At 44.5% G+C, this 20,352-nt stretch overlaps 1 pseudogene; it reads left to right on the top strand.

The window, feature by feature from the left end:
- Positions 1-17,891: 17,891 nt before the first annotated feature.
- Positions 17,892-18,009, top strand: LOC136637239 (5S ribosomal RNA; annotated as a pseudogene).
- Positions 18,010-20,352: the final 2,343 nt, after the last annotated feature.

The following is a 20,352-nucleotide window of genomic DNA, read 5'->3' as shown; positions in this document are numbered from 1 at the left end:
TTATAACCGAATGAATGAAATTCAAATGAATGAATACATTTTTCTTGGATCTTTTTTGTAATCATGATATGATTCAGAACAAAAGAGAAATGTGACAGTTACAATGAAATAATGCCCTGCTTGAACTGAGAAATCATATGAGTAGAAATGTCAAACATTAGCAAATGCTCTGATTTAAAAAAAAAACAAGTTGTTACGGACATCTGGGCCGTAGTTTGGAGACCCTTGACTTAAATCAGGGGTGCCCAAACCCTGGCCCTGGGGCCACTTGCGGCCCTTGAGGCCTCTCAATGTGGCCCTCAGGGAGCCCCCAATCTCCAATGAGCCTCCGGCCCTCTGGAGATTTGTTGGAGCCCACATTGGCCCGACGCAACTACTCTCAGGGTGAAGGCGACTGTTTGACCTCTTGTGTGAGCTGAGGGCTCCCTCCACTGCTTGCTGTTTCACGTCTGTGATGCAGTAGAAGCAGTAAAGGAAAGGCCAGCCTTGCTTTGTGCAAGGCCTTTTATAGGCCTTGAACTATTACAAGACCTTCATTCATTCATATAAGTTCATCTTTAATATATTCATTTATGTAAACTTATGTAAATTTATTCAAATTTTAAATGTAAATCAATTCTTTTTCCCCCCCTGGCCCCCAACACAGTGTCAGAGAGACGATGCGGCTCTCCTGCCAAAAACTTTGGACACCCCTGACTTAAATGAAGCTTGCATAGGAGAACCCCTGGACTATGATGTCCCATATCTCAAAACTAGACATGGTGTGGTAGCTGGGTGTATTATAAATAGTTCTGCCCTGCTTATATAAAAGTGGAGAGGGATTTTAGCTCCTCACATGAAAAACGTTCATGGGGAAGGAGAACAAAATGTAATCTCCATCAGTACAGAAAGCAGAAATTAACAGTCCAATCCTATCCGTCCCACCACCCAAAGGAACAGCTGTGCCAAAATGGCTGCTGCTGTATCCTATGGGCACTAAGGCAGCTGCTGGAGTCTTGTCAGGGTAAGGGAGTGTTTGCTCCCTGACACCAGGTAGAACCCAGCTGGAGCCAATGGGTCTCCTCAGATCTGTGCCTGCTGTTGAGCAGGCACAGAATCAAGGAAGCCCATGTTGGGCTTTCTGACAGGGAGGGAGCACAGGATATGGTGGCAGAGGCTGTTGCCATCTCTGCCCCCCTCCCAGGCCCAATCGTTCCCCAGTTCTGCCTTCCCATGCCCTCCCCACACCCCCAAAAGTGGCTCTGCTGGCTGGTGGCAATACCACTGGCCACTCCACACCATTTTTCTCCTAGCACTGAGGCCCAGTGCCTGCACTCCTTGCTCCCCAGGTGCTGCAAATGTGCTTTACAGCTCATTTGTGACACCCAGAGCTGGTGGTACATGCGCACCACCAGTGGTAAGACCCATAGGATTGGGTCATCAAGCAGCACAGCACAGTGAGAAAATTCCAAAGATGTAAACCAATTTAGCTTCCTTCCTTTGCTCAGTGGTGTAGCGTGGCTTGGGCAGGTGGGGCAGCCTAGATCCAGAGGTTTGCTGGTCTCACCACTGGGGAGGGGTGCACAGTGCTCACCATCTGAGCATTCAGAGTGGCAAGCAGAGCATTGAGGGGCTCTTGACACTAAATACTAATTTTATATGAAAATGTGAATTTTTTAAAAAGCCAAACATAAAACAAAATGAATTTCTTTTCTGAAATATGAGAAGCGTTTTGCATCTTCTAGCCTATAGTCCAATGCAAATAAAATTGTTCTGGTTTGGACAGGAATGAAATGTCATAATTTCACAGAAACAGAAAAATGCCAAAATAAAAAAAAAAATGAAAAGTAGATGGGCCATTTTGTCTGCAGATGTTTGTGCTATAGAAATCAATGCTTGCAAAGCACCCCCGCCCCAATAGGATTCTGATTTGAATGCTCTTTCTGGTTGTGGCTGGTGCATGAAGCTTCAAGGAACAAAAAAAAGCCACAAAAACTTCTCATTTAGGCTCCAATTCAATGCACACTTTCTTAAAAGGGAAGCCCAATTGCACACAATGGGTCTTACTTTTGAGTAGACATGCATAGGTTTATGCTGCAAAGAACTCCCCCCCCCCATGCTCCATACCATTGTCTCAAAACTCATATTTTGTGAAGCACACAACTCCATACAACTGGGTTATTATTAAATGTACTGATCTACTTTTTTTGGTCTTTTTTTTTAAATGTTCCCTTTCTGTTCACATCATTCATTAATGGCGCAGAATAGCCTGCCTACAGCCTTTAAAAAAGACAAAAATCTCTCTGTCTTTACTTATATTTTCTCAGGAACAAAGAGTAGACTTGTGCCATAAAAGCTTGTCAAAGTCATAATTACAATTCATTTGTCTGCATTCAGCTGTCTGTCATCTGTTAGTATTTTTGAATGCTCTGTACATCTTTCTGCATTGGTTGGAATGCTTCCTAATTATTTGCCATTCCTTGATCATCCATTACTGATTGTTAACTCCTTTTGGCTCCAAATGCCTCCAGTTTTTCCGGGCCTTGAATCAACACTGCCGGTAACCTTCAAGCCACTTTGGGCAAGAAAGGTTGGTGATGATGCTTGTTCACATTTTTATTCTGTGAATTTATGAAACTATCCTTGTTTACACAAGTAACTAGAATGCTTACCTGCATCACTAATCTGCTTGTACATTCTACCAAAATACTTTAGTTAAGCCACAGGACCAGCATTGAGGTACTTTGGTTTAGACTGAGTCAGTGCTTAATTTTAAAACTTAAATTGCAAGGGTTCATGCCTGATTCAAAATCACTTATGCTGTCTTTGAAGTCCTTCCCCTCATCCCAATTTTGTGGATGGTGGTTGTGTCTGTCCATAGGTGAGAGAAAGTTACATAACATTGATTCAAATGTTTGGGTCCTGACATGGTACAGTCCTCTCCTAAGAGTATGCACAGCAGAAAGGGGTTTGGTTGTTTAAAACAGTGCCTAACTCAAACTGAATCCCATGTGAAAAAGTTTACATGTCATTCTGATACCTTAAGATTCTGATATCTTAAAATTTAAATCAGCATCATCCTACAAAGACTATACCACATCAGGGAATTAATATTTGAACCAGGTTATAGAAGCACTGGTTTCTGAGATAACAAACCTGTCCCCACTTACAGCCCAATCCTAGGCATGTCTACTCAGAAGTAAGTCCCATTTGAGTTAATGGGGTTTACTCCCAGGAAAGTGTGGATAGGATTGGGCTATCATTCACCCCCTAGTGATATTTGTTCACTAAAGTTGAAATCCTATGCATATTTTCCTGGGAGTAAGCCCCACTGAACACAAAGGAACTTGCTTCTGAGTAGACATGCACAAGATAGTTCTGTTAGTCCCTCTGAGAGAAAAAGCTAAACAACCCTGACCATACTGTGTCCAGTGTCCCACTGTCAGAGTTAATGCTTAATTATCACATTTGTATCCTTCCCAAGTTTCAAGAAGGCGAGGCTAAGAGACAAGCCCTGTTCTGGCTTAACATTCATGTGGATGCTGTCCACTCAAGGGAGGGAGGTCAAGAGTGTCCTGGTAAAGCCCCACCTATTGCCAATGCATTTGCAATGTCCCACCCCATGAATTTTGTGGGGTTTTTCCCCACAAACACTGTACATGTGGGGGGAGGGCTTCATAAACATGTTGGTATGGGGACAGCATTTACTGTTGCACTCTCATTCCCCCCAAAAACATGAAGATAGCATCTACATGAACATAATTAGTCTGAATAGGGCTATAGTAGCTGGCCTATGGCCATCCAGTGAGTTTCGAAGAGGTTTGAATCCTAATCTCCCTGGTCCAGTCCTAGTCTAGTCAATTCAACCATAGCTCCAGATGACTCAAGGAAGTGAACCAAAGAACAGAGTGGTGCAGAAGGTAAAAACAACGACAAAGAAGCCCCATCCAAAAAGAAATTCAGAAGCCTACACAAATTGGATGAAGGGAAAGGGTTCATCCCAATTCCCAAAATTGCGGCCAGTCCCTGAAAGTATTCGCTCTTTCATTTAGAGATCAGTTGTTGGGGGGGGGGGGGTCTAATGTCTTATATAACAATATAATCCATTCTGTATCATCCTATGGTCGGAAGATATGCATATGTAATGGAAATGCATAAGATCCCTCAATGAGATAGGGTGTGGTGTCAACAGTGGCCCCTTGCTCTGGCAGATCTGGGAAGCATGGGGCTAAAACCAGGATCTTAGCTTGCAATGAGTGCGCTACACAGCTGCAGCCACTAGAACAGGGGTGCCCAAACCCCGGCCCTGGGGCCACATGCGGCCCTTGAGGACTCCCAAAGCGGCCCTCAGGGAGCCCCCAGTCTCCAATGAGCCTCTGGCCCTCCGGAGACTTGCTGGAGCCCGCACTGGCCCAACACAACAGCTTTTAGTGTGAGGGCAACTGTTTGACCTCTCACGTGACCTGTGGGATGAGGGCTCCCTCCACTGCTTGCTGTTTCACATCTGTGATGCAGTAGTGGCAGCAAAGGAAAGGCTGGCCTTGCTTTGTGTAAGGCCTTTTATAGGCCTTGAGCTATTGCAAGACCTTCATTCATTCATATAAGTTCATCTTTAATATATTCATTTATGTAAACTTATGTAAATTTATTCAAATTTTAAATGTAAATTAATTATTTTTTCCCTGGCCCCTGACACAGAGAGATGATGTGGCCCTTCTGCCAAAAACTTTGGACACCCCTACACTAGAGAATGGACTGACTAAATGAACTGACTGATGGACTGAATGAACAGAGACTGCTAGAGACTGGTGTGTGGCTGCCATGCCCAGGAGCTTCTGCGAACCAAGGTGTTGCTGCAGCGGCTAGAGAAGCTCCTGGCAGGAGACTAGGTCACTAGGAGAATCTCTGTAGGTTGAACATGTGAGCTACCCTGGGGCCCAGCAGTGCTTTCTGTGTTGGGCTTTCTGGCGAGGGAAGGGCCATAGGATTTGGCATTAGAGTCTGTCACAGTCTCTGTCCCCCTCCTGTGCCCGATCCTCCCTCTGGCCCCTCCTTCCCCGAAAAGTCACTCCACCAGTCAGCAGAGAAACTTACTGTTGGATACTCCTGTGGTGGGTCTTCCCAGCGCAGAGACCCAGCGCTGACTGACATTGGGCTCAGTGCCGGCGCTGTATGTCAAGCACTGGCAGTAAAGTGCCTCACTGCACTTCTACGACACCTGGCACCGCAGTATGAGCATACCACTGACACTGGGCTCAACAGGATTGGGCCCTTAGTTAGCTCAAATTTTATTGGATAGAGGTCCGTACTACCCTCTTTCACGTATCACATAATCACGACAGTCTCTCAATTCTGTCTCGCAACTATCAGGTTGCAAGGTCCTCTTGCTAGAAGCATACAAGACATGGGACTTTCTGGTCATAGAAAATGAAGAATGATCGACAGGAAGGATCCAACTGTTGATAAGGAAGACAAGAAAAACCAAGCCCCACAGAGTACTTGAAAATATACCAAAGATAAAATTTCAGCTCTCAAAAACCTGTTTTTATGTTTCCAGTCTGAATTATGTCTCACAACTTCATTTTCAGACCATCAGGTCTCATTATGCCTTGGTCTGCTAGATTAAAATCATAAACATCTTTACTCCTGCATAGGCACTTCAAGCCTATAATTGAGGACAATATCAGTAATTCTCTTTGATAAGCAAAGGAGACCTAAGGAGATTTTTTGGGGCAAAAAATCAAAACTTTAGATATAGGCTGATGGGTTCTGAGCTGTCTGTGACAGATCAGGAGAGAGATCTTGGGGTGGTGGTGGACAGGTCGATGAAAGTGTCGACCCAATGTGCGGCGGCAGTGAAGAAGGCCAATTCTATGCTTGGGATCATTAGGAAGGGTATTGAGAACAAAACGGCTAGTATTATAATGCCGTTGTACAAATCTATGGTAAGGCCACACCTGGAGTATTGTGTCCAGTTCTGGTTGCCGCATCTCAAAAAAGACATAGTGGAAATGGAAAAGGTGCAAAAGAGAGCGATTAAGATGATTACAGGGCTGGGGCACCTTCCTTATGAGGAAAGGCTACGGCGTTTGGGCCTCTTCAGCCTAGAAAAGAGACGCCTGAGGGGGGACATGATTGAGACATACAAAATTATGCAGGGGATGGACAGAGTGGATAGGGAGATGCTCTTTACACTCTCACATAATACCAGAACCAGGGGACATCCACTAAAATTGAGTGTTGGGCGGGTTAGGACAGACAAAAGAAAATATTTCTTTACTCAGCGTGTGGTCGGTCTGTGGAACTCCTTGCCACAGGATGTGGTGCTGGCGTCTAGCCTAGACACCTTTAAAAGGGGATTGGATAAGTTTCTGGAGGAAAAATCCATTACGGGGTACAAGCCATGATGTGTATGCGCAACCTCCTGATTTTAGAAATGGCTTATGTCAGAATGCCAGATGCAGGGGAGGGCACCAGGATGAGGTCTCTTGTTATCTGGTGTGCTCCCTGGGGCATTTGGTGGGCCGCTGTGAGATACAGGAAGCTGGACTAGATGGGCCTATGGCCTGATCCAGTGGGGCTGTTCTTATGTTCTTATGACCAAACAACTTAGGGCACAATTCTAACCAGGCCTACTCAGAAGTAAATCCTATTTTGTTCAATGGGGCATATTCTCAGGAAAGGTTAGGATTGCAGCCTCAGGCTCCTAAGATTTTATACTGCACTATAATGACATTTGATTAAAAGCCATGTGATTGCTTCTCCTCCCCTCCTTTTCACAACTTAGGAGAATTTTGTTGGCTACCAATTACTTGTCAGCTATTCTTTCCTCCACCCACATACCCCAGCTGCCACCTAGTATGGAAGGTGTTTTTTATGTTTCATCCCTAAGAAGAATAACCAGAGGGGATGTCAACACTACCTTTTAATTTCCCCTTCAAATGAAAGTCCTTTATAAAAATGGGCAATCCATCCAACACATGACTGCTTTACTGTCATGTATGCGAAAATTCAAATTGTGAGAATGCTTGATGATTGTGTGATGTTTCAGGATACATTCAACCTGTGTGACACACCTAAGATGATGTGACCCTCTAGGGCAGGGTTTTCCAAATTGTGGGTTGGGAATGGTTCATGTGGGTTTTTCATGAGCCAGTTTTCATGTGGGGCAATCTTGATGGAGAGATGGCTCTCGTAAACCCAGTTTCAGCCTTTTGTCTGAACTGCAAGTCCCTAACTGCACATCTTGCTCTCCAGTTCAGCCTTCTGGGTATGCTGGAATGAGTGTAAAGGTTTGGTGGAAATGTCCTTGATCTCCATTTCTAGGGAGAGTCTAGCAAGTATCTACACACATACTATTCTCAAACTGTGGGCTGGAACCCAGTGGGTCGTGAGCCAATTTCAGGTAGGTCCCCATTCATTTCAATACTTTATTTTTAATATATCAGACTCGATGCTGCCAAGGTATGTGACTGCATTTGGGGAAATGTTACAGACCTGTACTTTTAACAAGCTACTATGTATATTCTTTTAACAATAGTAAATGGGACTGGGTAAGTGTGGGTAGGATTGCAGCCTAGGATTGTTAAAAATTTTCCTGCTTGATGATGTCACTTCTGGTCATGACATCACTTCCGGTGGGTCCTGACAGATTCTCATTCTAAAAAGTGGGTCCCAGTGCTAAAGGAGTGAGAACCACCATACTACAGTATCTGTAAGGTCTTTGTCATCCTTGTGAACACAGGACCCCCCATTAATTAATAACATAATTACTATTAATAAAAATTACTTCTTAATAACTTAATTATTTTCAATAAAAAATAAATTACTTCTTTCTTGATCACTTTTTTTGCTCTCGTAAAGCTATGTGGGTCGCAATAGATTGTCATTTTAAACAGTGGGTCTCGATGCTAAAAAGTCTGGGAAGCATTTCCCTAGTACTGTGATTAGTGTTTTAACATGGACCAAGTTACGCTAGGATTAGAGTGTCACTCTGACGTATGATGGCATTGTAAGGAAATATAAGATGCATATAAAAGAGACTCGAATCCAAGGATTTAACTTTTGTTAACAAACCGGATGATAAACATGGCTATAGTTTGGTCAAAAGAAAATCCAATGGTAATAAACATAATAAAGACTGTTCACAACATTCTTTAGGTAGAGAAATATAATGTTAGAAGTGACCTTGAGAAAATGAAAATGGGTGTTCTTAATGCACTTTTGAGTATCAAAGAAATGTTTAAATAAATACGGTATATTGCCACTGAAGGGATAGAAGACCAGGATGTCTGAAGGTGGGAAGAGAAAGGAATGCAGGCAAAATGAGAATAGTGTGAACAATTTCACATTCATTTTGATCAAACGCATTGTTCTGTCATTGCTGTTTATTTGAGAGGTACTTTGCAAGCCACAGAACAACAGGACAAAACCCTTCACTTTTCAGACAAAAGCATCAGTCAAGGTTGTAGATCACCTGTATTTGAAAGCAGCATTCATTCACTCCCAGAATCTTGTGTTCTTCCTTCTGATTCAAAGCATACATGTGCAGGCACGTATGTGCTGCAAACAACTCCACAAAGAACCTTCACCAGGCCCACACCAACTCACAAGGTTGTAGTATGCCCTGCCCACCCGCTCACAAACAGGGCTGATGTTTGGAATGTATAAGGAATATAGGCACAAGAGACAAATAATTAAAGAGATGATGGTGAGCAGGTGAAGGTTGGCTGCTGTAGTCCATAGGATAGGGCTGAATTAAAAAAACAAAACTGATGGAATCTACACCCACAACATAAGGTGATGGTGACCAGTTTAGACCAAAAAAGATAGTTAAGATGGATGGCCCATTTCTATTGTAGCGTTGCATCGCTACTACTGCAACAGCACTAGTGCTAGCTGTGGCCTGTGTCATCCCACCATCACTGAATCCACAAGGATGGCCACCAGTGCTGGTAAGTTCAACACCACGTGGCAGAGGGCCGGGGCAGGGCACAACAGAAGCAGAGAGGGGTGGTTCGGCCCAGGAGGGAGTCAGGGTCAGTGGTGGAGGCCTCTGCTGTATCCTAACCCCCATCCCAGGTCTGAAAACCTTACATGAGGCAATGCTAAGTCGGCTGAGGCTGTACAAGGCATAAGGAAACAAATATTCCCTTACCCTGAGGAGATCTCCGGTCTGCTCAATTTCAGTGCTGGATACGATGTGGGCCATGCAGCCTCACTGCACCAGCACTGAATAGGATTGGGTTGTAAGTCTATGAATGGCTAGGAATCATGGAAGTTAAATGGAACTTCATTTGTTACCCTGTGCATGCCCGATCTTGTCTGATCTTGGAAGCTAAGCAGGTTCAGGCCTGGTTAGTACTTGGATGGGAGACCGCCTGGGAATACTGGGTGCTGTAGGCTTATACCATAGTCTTTCGAGACTGAAGGTTGCCAACCAGCCAACCATTTACAGAAACAGTGTATTTCAGTTTGCCAAATGGTAGGGTAAAAGAGGGAGCAGGCATCTCCTTCACGGTCTGCTTGTGACCTTCCAGAAACATTTGCTGAAGCTATTGGAAGAGAATGCCTGACTTGATCCAAGCCAGTGAGCTCACTCTTAGGATCTCAAAGCTCCTGAGTCCTGCTTTGGTGTTGGCAACAGGCCAAATTTGTTATCAACCACCTCTGAAAATAGAACTAGATCCAATGGATACAAACTGCAAGAGAAGAGATTCCTGATGGGGCACCAGGAAGAAATTTTGGTGGTAAGGGCAGTTCAGCATTGGAACAGATTGGTGAGGGAGGTGGTGGATTCTCCCTCCCTGAAGATCTTTAAACAGTTGCTCAATAGGATACCTCTGGAGATGCTCTAGGACAGGGGTTCTCAACTGGCGGTACACATACCACCAGTGATACACTGGGTGGTGTTGGATGGTATGCATGGCATCCGTCACCTGGCAGCAAGACCATGACAGGAGCTTCAAATGGCAGTAGGAGGTTCAGCTCAGTGGGCAGAGCTCTAGCGCACTGTTTTCATGTGCTTGAAAAAACCCTCCCGCCTGGTGTATTGGAATTGCGGAAGATCTGGCAAGCAGGTAGGATGTGGTGTCAGCAGTGGCCCCTTTAAGGGTTAAGGAATGGCTATTCAGCAGAGGGTGTGCTGCACAGCTGCAGTCACTTGAGGGCAGTGGGGCCCTCAGGCATAAAAGCACCTGATGAAGGGAGAGTTTGGTGTGGGTAGTAGAAGGACGAAAGTTGGAGACTGGATTGATGGACTGAGGAACTAAAGGACTACTGGAACTGCTGATGGGTGAATGGACATAGGAGACTGCTCAAACAGATGGTTGGAGACACTGAGATTGGTGTTGGCTGCCATGCCCAAGACCTTCTAAGGACTAAGGTGCTGCTGTAGTGGAAGGGGGAGCTGCTGGCAGGAGAGGGGAGGAAGGAGGACCTCTGCTGGTTGAACAGGCGAGCTACCCTGGAGGTGGAGTCCAGCAGTGCTGCAGGGCAGAACTAGGTCCATTGTTGGGGAAAGAAGGGGAGCTAATTAGCTGAAAGTGGGCATAATTCTCTAAATGAAGCTTGGACTGGGAATCTGGCAAAAAACCTGGTCCTAATTGTCTTACTGCCATTGGAAGCTCTTGTTGTGGACTCTGAATCCAGAAGTAACTACCAATGATGGCATCGCCAGTTACTTCCAGTGGTACTTCTGCAGGGGGCGTTGGAGCAAGTGGTATGTCAGAGGAGGATTTTCTGTTACAGGCAAGGGGTTGGACTAAATGACCTTGTAGGTCCCTTCCAACTCTATTTCTATGATCTGGTTATTCCTGCTTGCCAGTCATAAGATGCCACAGTGGTCTCGGGCTCCTAAATTATCTTCTCCTCCTAACCTAAGAGAGTGCTAAAAACACCCTGGATTTGAATGGAAAAGGGTAATGGGAGCAAAAACAGCTCCACTGGCTTTCTGGCACACTAATCTGTTCCAGCTGACTTGACAGAAGGCCTTCCTTTGTAGCTGATGAAGTCTGGGCTCCATTAGGTAACTTTAAGTGCACTGTTTTTATAAGCAAGAGTGTATTTCCTTAGCAGATCTCATGCAAATTTTGCTTTCTGCATTCAGTTGTGTTAGTTTCCCCCCTGACATTTCTTCATCTTCTGGGAAAAGGTGCAGAAATACTGGAAAACTGTTGTGGATATAAAACACTATGGTAGCATCTATCGTCAGAATACGAGACCTAGGCCTGTTGTAAAAATATGGTTGCTGTGGGACCTACGGGTAATGGGGTGGGGATGGAAATATGGTAAATCAATGCAAAACAGCATAATCTTAAATAAGACATGTAATATTTCTCAATAGCATTTATTTAAACCTTTTAATAAATCAAAATTAAATTTTAATTTAAAAAGAAGTGCCAAGTCCCCTAATTCTTATCTTTTGCACTGATTGATTGGGCAGACCACTGGAAAAATGACAGCACTGTTATTTCTTAATGGGTAATTAGATAAAGTATGGAATGCATGTTTTCCTCCGTGTGTCCTTAAAGTAAAAGGGCTGGAGATTTAACACACAATTTGTGCAAAAATATACATCACAGTTCAGTTCAGCCCACAGGAGGGATTCAGCAGGGGACTCATTACAAAAATCTCTCTTCTCTTTCTCTCCTGGGGTGATTCATGACCTGCTGGTTGTTACTCAGAATGGAAGCCGGGTGGACACCCCCTCTCCTTCTAAGGACGCTGGGCAACAAGCTACTCTTGACCAGAGGAGAAGTTACTTTGTAAGCCAGGGCTCTGAGAATGCATGGAACAATGGCATCCATTGTTCTCAAGGAAGTGGAAGGAGGGAATCCATCCGGGGTGGGATGGATTGTGTCTGTACTGTTTTTCTAAATGAAAGCTGAAGACTCAGGGAGGGAGACTGAGACACTTCTTCAAGTCTCCTGTAATTAGCACCATCCCTGGCTACAACTTAAGGACAGTCAATTTTATCCTGTTATAGTGGAGGAAGTAGTAGAGTGTAGTGTAGGAAATCTACAGGCTCCTTGATCAGAAGAACTTATCACCAACTAAAAGGGAAAAACAAAACCCTCCATTATTCTCTATTGGAATGACGATTTGGTAACTCTACCAATAAAACTCATGACCTCTAGTTTCCTCTGTTGGAAGACTCCACCAAGATATGCTATCTCTAGATCCAGCAATAAATGCTTCACTCTTAAAACCTTGAAAATCCCCATTCTCCTGGTATGTTCTGAGACACCAAATCATAAAATGACATCCCTGTGATAACAGAGTTGTTTTCCTCATTGTATTTGGTCCCCATTGGACAGGATTTTAACCATCAAGCATGTCAATCACTTGGAAGTTGGACTTTCAAGTTTACAAATCATATGATGAAGCCATTCTTTTCTACAAAGGTCAGTCATTTCTCTTTTTGATTTCCAAAGTCATAGGTCCTCTGCATTCTTAACATGTGCTCAATCTTCATCCTCAGTTGCAATGAACAGAGCAAATGTCACATGCACAGGGTATTCAACCAAGAGTTGCCTACGATAGAATGAACCCTCAATTTAATGGACCTTGCTTTAACAGACTTTGGAAACAACAGACTTTTTTGTTCCATGAAAAACTAGTCATAGAAGATTTTGAATTCAATGCATTTGGATTTAATGGATTTTCACCATTAATGTATACCCCTTTCCCCTTCAGTTAAACCAAGGGTTAACTGTACTAATAAAGATTCTAAACATTTATCTTGGATACCAGTGCCAATGCTTATGTCATCCATCTTTGGGCAATTTGCAATTGGTTTACAATTGCAAACCAGAGGTGGGGCGTGATTGCTCCACTTTCACTTTCTGAAGTTTGGGAAGCCCCCTTAGCGACATGATCCTGGGGATTATGTCACTTCCTTCCCCCCGCCCCTGTTGCCTTCCCCACTCTCCTGCAAGGACTTACAGCGGTTCTTAAGCTCCCTGGGAGTTTGAGAACTGCTGCCCTGGAGGGTTTCCCCAGGCCTCAGAATATCTTATAAGGGCAAAAAAGTCACTTCTGTTTCTCTCTGGAAACTAGAAGCTGTTTTTCTGTTTGTTTGTTTTTGACCAAAATGGCCTTTCTGAAGCCTGCAGAGGCTGTGGGCAGACGCAGCTCCATTCACCTCTGGAGGGCTTGAAGGGGCTGAAACACAGATTTCATTATTTGTGGTTTTTGGTATTTGGGGGGTGGGTGGGTTGGTCCGAGAACAAATTTCAAGGCCCCATCTGTACATTTTTTAAAAAATGTGTACCTAAAAAAGTATATGACCTGAGCTGTGCACCAGTTGCTTCCAGAGGGCTTAAAAGGGCCAAAACTATGAATTTCATTATCCACAGTTTTCAGTTCCAGGGAGGGGGAGATCTGAGAATGGATCCCCCACAGAGACCAAGGCCATACCTGTATATTTTTTTCAGTGTGCATCTAAAAAAGTATATGACAAACACATGGGCCCAATCTAACCAATGGAATTTTTAAATATCACTGATTTCAATGAGAAAGATTTCAATATGTGCTTAGTTTTCCCAATGAAATCAATGAGATTTAAAAGCATGGCTTGCAAACACATTTCCAGTCCAGACCTAAGCTATGCTGGTGCAGTAGGGCCACATGAGCTGTGCCTCCTCCCCACCATCTTAACTCCAAAACGCCCCTCTATCACCCTCTCCGTCCCCTTGCTGCCCAGTCTCACCTGTGCCAGCTAGCGCAGGGATGGGATTCAGCACCAGCAGCCCAGTACAAGTCTTCACACTGGCCGAACTGGCTCTTGAGTAGCTGCAAATGGCCTTATGGCATGTTTGTGACACTCTGAGCTGATGCAGGGATGGCCTCACCAGCTCAAGCGTGCGTTAGGATTATGCTGTTAATTGCACAGATATGCTCATTAGGGAGCCTTGATTAGCTGCAGCCCCCTACTTAGTGTACATTTGGTAGCAAACTCAGTATTTTTTTTTTGTATTGTATTGAATACGGTATTTCTTTTTGTATTTTTTTAGGTCGACTTTTATAGCAGGCAACCTAAAGGCCGAACTAGCCATTGCCTTGAACTCATAGCTTGGTCTTTAAGTCCTTGAACGTTTGCTTCTGCTAAAAATCAGATATGGGTGGCAGAGGCATCAGAACATTGGCGGGGGAGAAGAGGGGCTTTAACACTTTCTCCACTCTGGTCCTGAATTGAATTGGGGCCCATGCCGAGGAAGTAAACTCTCATTAACACCAGTGGGAGCTTTCCTCTTTGGAGAGAAATGGAAGTCCAACCTGAATCTGAACCATAGCAAATGTGTAACGCCTCTCTCCATCCTTACCACAATCCTAATCCAGATTGTGTCCCTGCTCATGTTTTGATGCTTTAATAATATAAAATTCCCTAAGCACTAGAGCCAACATATACATTTCATATAACATATAATTTAAGTTGGTGAATGCTTCCAGTCCAACAAAAGCAATATACAGTAGGCCCTCCATATGCACAGATTCGGAACCTGCAGATTTCATCATCCTTGGGTTCTGAACCCACTGCTGGACCCAACTGAAGACCTCCTAGAAGCAACCAGAACATTGTTCCTGTTGCATCTGGGAGGCTTTCTGAGACCCACAGAGGCTGTGTGAGGCTTCTGCAGGCCTTACAAGGATTCCAGGCATGGCCAGAACCTTCTTCCGGTCACATTTGGAGGGTCCAGGTGGCCCAAATTGTGGATTCAAACATTCATGGATTTTGGCATCTGCAGGTGTTCTGGGAACAGAACTACTGTGGATAAAGAGGGCTCAAGGGTGTCTATCACACTGGACAATGCTATTGTTTCACTTATATTCACTGTTAAGACAAAACAGCCCGTCGGGGCGGGATGACGATGACGACAATATATAGGAGTTCAGTTTTGCAAAAATCCCTTTATACATTTTGAATGCTCAACTATCTATTTAATTGCATTAGCCCTGAAATTCTTGTATACGTTTCACTGTAAGTACCATAAGCAACATTCACTAGGGGATAAATCCAAACCGTATTAGAAAATAAACAGGATTTAAAGAAGTCAAATGAAAATTTGATTATCTAGTTGATCCAGATAACGAGAGAGAGAAAGAGAAAATGTAACAGAACAATAATAGAAATGGCAGCGAAGAACCTCTTTGGGTAAATGAGATGGTTTCCCAAAATTTAATAAGTTCTTTCAGTGCTAACAAGCAAACTGGTACAATGAAGATTCCTTAAATAAGCTTCCTGCATGTATTTACTTGAGCAAACCACTCAGTTCCTCAGAAATTTATAGTGATGGTGTGTCCACCTTCCCCAAACAATACCATATCATCTTCAAATGCTATGCAAAAGCAACAGAAATGCTAGCACATCATAGGCAAAGATCAGCATTGCCTCTTGTTAATTTGCTTACTGAATTAAAGATAATGTTACCTTTAATATAATTCTCGCTCACCAGACTATGTTCCAAGAAGCCCAAGGAGTAAATCCTGCTGAAAAATCCTACCAGACTGTTTGTGCCTGACGTGGGTGATCCAGGGGCAATAGTGTCAAATAGTCTTCTGCTTAAAGTGGCCTCCTTCTTCTCCTGGGAAAGCTGTTTTTGTGTTGGTGAGTGGGAGGGGGCTAGACACTTGTCTGATGTCATAGCCCAAACTGGCCAGCCTCATGACAGTGTGAGGATGTATCACTCCAAGGTGATGTTATCTCAAGTGACCTAACTCCACCTATTCTGCATTCTCCAGCAGGTTACTAAACCAAACCGAATACAAGGAGAAAACACAAGGCTTCCTTCCACCTTTTGACTCTCTCTCTCTCTCTCTCTCTCTCTCTCTCTCTCTGCTGGACCTGATTTTTGAGCTATACTGATCGTGGTAAGCGATAGTGGATACTCAGACATGACAAGTCGTTACTGTTGTTATCTTCTTGTTATGCAACTAGAGGCACAGTGCTAATCCTGCCGTGGTACAGGCAGACCTCATGGCCTGTGCTGTATCCAATGCAGGGTAGAAGGCTGCTGGAGGTCACCTCAGGGTAAGGGGATATTTCCCCCTTACCCGGTGTAATGCTCCACACTGCCCTATGGGGCTATTCAGATCTGCGCCAGCTATTTAGCTGGTGCAAATCTGAGCAGCCCATGTAGGGTTGCCCGGCAAGGGAGTGGGTGTTAGGATAAAGCACTGCTGCCACCATTGATCTTGTCCCCTCCTGGACCTGATCCACCCCCTGCCTAGAAACACCCCTCCCCACCCCTAGAATGTCTGGCCACCCTCTCTCACCCCTGCATTGCCCAACGCAGTCCTACCTGTGTTGGTTGGCACAGCAGTACGATCCATCACTGTCAGGTTGGTGCATGTCCATGTGCTGGCACCACCAGCTTTTGAGTCAGTGCAAATGTGCCTTATGGCATGTTGGTGACGCTTGGGAGTCAGCGCATGGGGCCTTTGCCGGTGCAAGTCAACATTAGGATTAGGCTGCCCAGCTGTAATCTTATACACACTTCCCTGGGAGCAAGCCCTACTGAACACGATGGGACTTACTTCTCAGTACACACACATAGAATTGCACTGTAGGTTGTTGGCCTATTTGGATGATGATGATTCCATGTTTCTTTTATAAAACCCAGAACTGCTTATACTGGACACCCTTCATAACCAAACATTGCTTAATCTTGCCCCTAACTCCACTAAAAATCACTTCGCCCAGGCAGTTTTCCCTCTGTGGAAATCATGCCTATGACCCCACAGAAGAAAGAAGCAGTTTTGGGTAAGAATGAAAGTAGCTAAAGATTAATCACTCTTCCCCCCCCCCTCCTATTTTCTGCTCCAAATTCCACACCTTAACCCAGGGCTGGCCCCCTGATGCTTGAAGTGGCATGCCAAATGCTGCCCCCCTTTCATAATGATGTGCCAGCCTCTGCTTCTCCCACTCATAAGAACATAAGAACAGCCCCACTGGATCAGGCCATAGGCCCACCTAGTCCAGCTTCTTGTATCTCACAGCAGCCCACCAAATGCCCCGGGAGCACACCAGATAACAAGAGACCTGCATCCTGGTGCCTTCCCTTGCATCTGGCATTCTGACATAGCCCATTTCTAAAATCAGGAGGTTACACATACACATCATGGCTTGTACCCCATAATGGATTTTTCCTCCAGAACACTCACACTGTTCTAGCTGAGCACTCACCTCTCTTCCATATTTACTCTTCCCTGCCCCCCTCTTCCTTTTCTGATTTTTGAAGCACGAGCAGTGAAGACAAGTAGGCAGACAGCCGCGATCATTCCCCTGCCCATCTGCGACCTAAGGCAACTTCTTCAGTAGGCTTCATGGGTGGGCCGGCCCTGCTTTGCCATTCTCTCTTTGACTTTTGTTGCATATGTTTGCACGTAATATGTAGTTAGGCCCTCTGAGTATAGTATTACAATCTTGTCATTTCAGTGCAAATTTGGAAAGGGCAGCGTAAGGCCTTTCCCTCCTTCAGCCATCTGACTGAATTACAGCTAGTATCCCCCATTGGGGCCTACAACCACATCCCACACACTGAAGATTCTTCAGCTATCAGACTGTTAGCCTGCGATATGGGTCCAGTCGGCTGCTTTGAGGCTGTGTGACCTTGGATAAGCAATTTAGTCATTCAGTGCCTCATTTCCCCATCTGTTTAATGTTGGTAATAGCACCTCCCTATCTCACAGGAGAACACAGTAAATAAACATACTCAAGGCCACAAGACACTCCTATGCCATAGTAATAGGCTATGCGTAAGAAACAGGGATGGACCTAAGGTGATGGTAGTTTACTTCACAGAGCTATCCAAGGTTACCTTGCACAGAAGCTTTGAACGTTTTAATACTGTTAGACTGATTAGAACTAAGGGCCATAATTTGTGGTGCATTAAAAAAAATGGTTGATTTGATTTCTCAGTGTTTTGCCCTGCACATGCCTGATCTCGTCTGATCTCAGAAGCTAAGCAGGGTCAGGCCTGGTTAGTACTTGGATGGGAGACTGCCTGGGAATACCGGGTGCTGTAGGCTTATACCATAGTCTTTCGAGACTGAAGGTTGCCAACCATTTGTCCTACACATCTGGCCTCCAACGGCAATAAGTCTCCTTTTGTAGGCCCTAGATAAAGGCCTGTCTGTGATAGCTTTAGTCTGCTGCGTCTTGCTATGGGAGATTGGTCTCAATGGACCTAGAGGAAATGGCCCTTGTTAATGTGATATCCATGTTACAGAACTGAAGGGCTTTTGCTGAGGCTTGGCTGTCTGCACAGATACTCAAGTTCACATCAGTGTAGCATGAGAGGGGAGCATTAGCAGGCAGTAGGGTAGACATTAGAAGTATGCTTGGATAGTTGCTGGGGCTCCGGTTGCAGTGTCCAATCTCTGCAGCACCAATCTCTGCAGTGTCCACCTTAGTGCCATGCTGGAGCAATTCTGTGGTTCAAGAGTACCATACCATTGTCAAGGCATCTTGTCCATCTCATTCGCAAATGACAGGTTGCCCCCAGAAGCCTGTGTGTCATCTCATTAGCCTCTAAGAGTAGCAACCCACTTATGGGCAAAGTGTGGATTGAGTGCCTCTCTCAGCCAAGAGAGTTGTTCCACCATCACTGTTCCATGGGACATCCCATCAGAAATTGAAAGTTTCCTCTCCAAAGACTCATGCAATGACAGATGAAGGTATGAGGGAAAACTCCCATTTCTGAAGGCCAGGGGTATCAGTCAACAGTCAACAAAACCTTTATTAGGCATAAACATTTGATAGGTGAAGACTCTGTACAGAAATCATAGAGAGAGTATAAACCTAAGTAGTACCCAAATATATGTATATGTGTGCACCTACATGTACACACAGAAACGAACGTACATTACATTTTACATACAAACATGAATTATTTAAAAGATAGAAAACAATCAGTTACTGTGCAGATCTTGCCAAGATGTAACCTACTCAGTGATTACTTGGTACAGAAAGCTTGGCTCGATTCAGAATACTCAAATTTAGGAACTGTGCGACTGAGAGGGTTGTATGCTCTCCATCACCTGCTAGAAGGAATTGAATTATATCTTTCTCAGAATGCGCCAGGGGTATCAAACATAAGCCCTGTAGGTGATATGTAACCCACAGAAGCTCTTTACCTGGTCCTTGGGCTTTCCCAGCATCACCATCAGCTGCTCTCAACTGCTGGACTGTGCTGTCACTGCTGAAAGGGTGGACCATGTGATAAGGGAGAGCTGTGGGCTCTCTCTTATCTTGCAAGTATTATCAAGATTTGAGGATTTTCTCTTCTGTCATTTGCAGCTAATATTCCTAAATGAGAAAAAGGTGCTTATTTCTGGTCATGACCTGCACGATGACATCACTTCCTGCTTAATGACATTACTTCTGGCCCTCAGTAGGCACCATGAATGCTAATCAGCCTGGTATATGAAATGAGTTTGACACCCCTGGGATATAGACAATGGACAAAATGGCAGTGGAGCATTAGTCTTTTGAGCTCTTTGCCAGCACCAGCAGGATAAGACCACAAAGCCGATGGGAAGGGAGAAGAGCGAAATGCAGAATGGGAATTTTGATGCTGCTCCCCATAGCCTATGATGCCAAGGTGGGCCCCATTACAGACCTTACGGGGGAAATCCACATAGAAGAGCAGGCAGTTTGCTGAGGATATGCTCAGACCTTGCCCTGGGTTGGGAACCAATGCAAGCTGACATTTCTTCAAATTATCAAGGTGAACATTTGGATTTCCTGTTTTGTAGATTACAGTATAAGTATTTTGAGTTCCTAGCTGAGAACACCCAGATAGAAAACTCCTTTAGTGCAACAAATGCCCTTCCTAAAATTTTGGTTTCACTTCATATTTCATTCATTGCTTATCAGGGTGGCACCACACACCTCAGTTTGCTTTCTCTCCTGGTCCTCCCATTTTTATAATAGGACAGTATGCAGGTGTATTGTGGGACTGGGGTCACAATCCTAACCAACTTTCAAACACTGACTTAGCTGCAATGCAGCCCCATGGTAAGTTAACAAACATGCCCTTACCTTGAGGAGGCCTCCTTGACTGCCTCCCCACTGCAGGTTGCAGTGCATGCCACATTGGCACAGCTATGTCAGTGCTAGAAAGTTGGTTAGGATTGCGTCCTATGTCTTTGTATGTTCAAGACCCCTGGATTTTATTGTGCTCTTTTACCTTCAACATTTTTTAAGAAACCAGCAAACACTGCAGACCATCAAAATATAGCACTTGTGAGTGATTTTCCCCCCATTCATGTTTATTATTTCACCATGCTTTGAGACATCCATTTCGTGATATGTTTAGAAATGGTTGCTTTTTCTGGGGGAGGAAGAAGCTGGGTGTCATGACTGTAAAA

Source organism: Tiliqua scincoides, chromosome 1 (assembly GCF_035046505.1).
Source record: "Tiliqua scincoides isolate rTilSci1 chromosome 1, rTilSci1.hap2, whole genome shotgun sequence".
In the NCBI taxonomy this organism is placed as follows: Eukaryota; Metazoa; Chordata; class Lepidosauria; order Squamata; family Scincidae; genus Tiliqua; species Tiliqua scincoides.
This window is presented reverse-complemented; position numbering and strand designations above follow the sequence as displayed.